Genomic DNA, 3,486 nt, shown 5'->3' on the forward strand with positions numbered 1-3,486 from the left:
AGAGATTGGATAAAGATTGCAGATGATATGGAGCATTGACTGTAGGCAGGCCCCCATCTTCACTCCTGATGGATTGAACAAATTTGCGCTCACTTTTTTCTGTGGGAACTGGGAAGCAACTGCAGTGAAGCCTATCATTACAACCATTATTATCTGGGTGATTTTTTTCCTGGACACACTGTTGCTCCCAAAATAAAATGTCAGGTCGCACAACAAAATATCTAGTCACATATGCGATCAAAATAGAGCCCTTACTTAGCCTGTACAACCCTCGTCTTTTTGGAAATTCTACTAAAATCTGACTGCTGACAATGTCATAAGAATCTCCAATGTCCCTGTTCTTCCATGGCCTATCACGACTCAGGACTTGATCCAGATGCAGACACGAGAGGCAGATAGTGTAGTTCTCAGATTATTTATTATAAACATGGGGCAGGCAAGGATTCGTGATCAGGTCAGAGTCAGGCAGGTACAGGACGGCAGGCAAGCTCGAGGTCAGGGCAGGCAGAATGGGCAGAACTAGAGAAACAGGAAGGCGGGAAAGATGAAAAAAAATCTACCAGCCAATACATTTACTCGCCATAACACAAAAACAGGTTTCGGATTGTCCCCAGTTTTTTTCTCTCCAGGTTTTCACTCTGAAACGTACACTTTTTTAATCAAATAAAATTGTATGTTCCAAGGAAGGCGGGAAAGAACGCTGTTAAGATGAACTGGCAACAGAAACAGAACACAGGTATAAATACACAGGGGATAATAGGTGACACCTGGAGGGGGGTGGAGACAAGCACAAAGACAGGTGAAACATGGCTTGCATATTCACCAGACATGTCATCATTTGAGCATGTTTGGGATGCTCTGGAGCAACAGTGTGTTCCAGTTCCCGCCAATATCCATGAACTTCGCATAGCCATTGAAGAGTGGGACAACATTCCACAGGCTACAATCAACAGTCTGATCAACTCCTTGCGAAGGAAATGTGTCGTGCTGCATGTGAAATCCATAGATTAGGGCCTAATGAATTTATTTCAATTGATTAATTTCCTTATATGAACTGTTTGTAAAATCTTTGAAATTCAAGTTATAAAACGTGCAAACATTTAGTATGCATGCAAAGGGTACATCCTACACCAGGCCTGGGCAATTATTTTCCATGGAGGGAAACATTAGAATATATTTTTGCCATCGCGGGCCAGAATCATATTACAGGATTATACATCATGTGTATGACTGTGACTGATATACCTACTGTAAATTACATCCTGATATGCTACTTTTTTTTTTTTACACGCCCAGAAACAAACCACATCCATGTTCTCCTTTTGGTAGGTATTTAAATGATTAAACATACAATGAACTACACGGAGGAAAAAGTACACTGCATTCAGCACCACAAACAGAACTCGTTAACGGGTATGCACAAAAACACAAGAGAGAGAGCTCAACATTACATTTAAACTACTCAATCAGTGTGAGGAGCTAAGTCTCTGATGGGCATTGACTAGAGCAGTGAAGTCAGGTATAGGTTCTGAAGTCGCTATGCACAGGCTTGCTGACATAGCCTGGTTCCTCTCTAGGTTTCTTCCTAGGTTTTGGCCTTTCTAAGGAGTTTTTTCCTAGCCAACGTGCTTCTACACCTGCATTGCTTGCTGTTTGGGGTTTTAGGCTGGGTTTGTGTACAGCCTTGACTTGTTATATCACTGAAAATGTCTGTTCACATACCTAGGTTGACCCAAACAGTACAAACATCTTCTGAGCATGACTCCTAATCTTTGGAAAGTTTTGTTCATCGAGAGATGCATAGAACCTTGTCAGTGACGTTGTTTTGAATAGTTCTCCAATCGCGGCATCAGACTGAAGATCGATAAGCTCAAGTTGCAGGTCAGTGGGAGCATTATCCACATTGAAGGTGAAAGGAGAGGAAACTCACCATTCAAAGCACGAAGCAGCGATGTATACTTCTCCAGCCGGTCATCTGATAGGGAACAGACTAGAAGTGTCAGAAGGTGGGTGAGATCGTTGGCTTCTACTTGGCTGGTCAGGAGGAGAAATTTTCCCTTGAAGACTTTGACAAGGCTGTACATCTGATGTGCAAAAAGGCCCTTGCCTTGTAGTTTGGAATTTAATTAATTCATGAGGGCCAAGGTGAAGGCAAAATCAGCCAACCATTCTTTATCTCGCAGTTGAGAGATATCCACATATTTTCCTTTCATTTGCAAAAACTCAGCAATCTCCGACTTCAGGTCCCACACCATTGTAAGCACCTCCAAACTCAGCCATCTCACGTTTGTGTGGTAGGGGAGATCTGCATGACCGACTCTCTTCCCACAGACAAACTGCCTGTGGTTTAAAGATTTTGCTCTTATGAAGTTTACCACTTCAGTTACTGTATCCACAACATGGCTCATTTTCAGAACACATTTACAGCACCTCCTGATAACGCAATGCAATAAGATAATTTTCCGATTTTGTATCCTTTTCAAAAGGCCAACGTTTTTTCCTGTCAAGCTTGGGCACCAATCAGTGGTCACACTGGATAACTTTTCAAAACTCAGTCACAGCTTTGCCACACACTTATTAACCTCCTCCAATAAATATTTCCCTGTGGTTGTGCTCTTCATTGGCTGCATTGAAGCAAGCTCCTCTGTAATTTCAAAGTCTGGGAAATCAACAACTGCTCCGTGTCACACGCATCACTGCTCTCATCCAGGGCCAAGGAGAAATAGGTGATATCCTTTACCTCGTCTTTCAACTGTTCTATATTCTCTGCGATGTCCTCAACACGCCGCGTTACTGTTCGTCGTGACAGGGAAACACTTTCAAACAACTCATTCTTGCCGGGGAAAAGCATTGCTGCCGAGGCAATTAAACATTGAATGTATTCGACCTCAGCGAATGGCTTGCCATGTTTAGCAATTTTGTGGGACTAGCTCTCGTAACTCCATAGTTTTCTGAATGCAGTTTTGTGAAACGCTCTTGCTGCTTTTGCAACTGAGAAGGCAACTCTTTCGATGCACTTGCCCTCTGCTCAGAAGACATATTCCTATATTTCTCTGCATGCTTCGCCTGGAAGTGTCGGGACAAGTTATATTCTTTCAAGACAGCAATGCTCTCTTTGCACACTAAGCACACAGCTTTCCCTGATACCTAAAAAAAATCTATTGATATCCACTCTTGCTGGAACACCCTACATTCATCGTCTACTTTTGTTTTCTTTTAACTCATTTACTAGCTAGCTACTATTTGTAACTGTGACTTGTGTGTCAGCCTGTCAGTCCCTGTCTATCCTTGTGCAGTTATCTATATGTGCCTTCAAAATAAATGTCCCACAAACGGTGGAAGTTGAATCATTACACAAACTTCCAACGATTCAATACAGCCCGCGGAATCATGCTCAGATCACATCATTGGGCTTTTAATTTGAATAACATACACGTTTTTCAAAAGTTGACTTTCGCAAATTATTTTTGTAATCTGAAAATGATT

At 42.1% G+C, this 3,486-nt stretch overlaps 1 long non-coding RNA gene across 1 annotated transcript; it reads right to left on the minus strand.

Annotated features, from left to right (window-relative positions):
- Positions 1-399: 399 nt before the first annotated feature.
- On the minus strand, positions 400-3,486 carry LOC135574714 (uncharacterized). Its single transcript, XR_010465590.1, has 2 exons — positions 1,931-3,486; positions 400-519 (listed from the first exon to the last, which is right to left on the minus strand). It is a non-coding gene; the product is annotated as an uncharacterized LOC135574714 (long non-coding RNA).

Source organism: Oncorhynchus nerka, linkage group LG13 (assembly GCF_034236695.1).
Source record: "Oncorhynchus nerka isolate Pitt River linkage group LG13, Oner_Uvic_2.0, whole genome shotgun sequence".
Lineage (NCBI taxonomy): Eukaryota > Metazoa > Chordata > Actinopteri > Salmoniformes > Salmonidae > Oncorhynchus > Oncorhynchus nerka.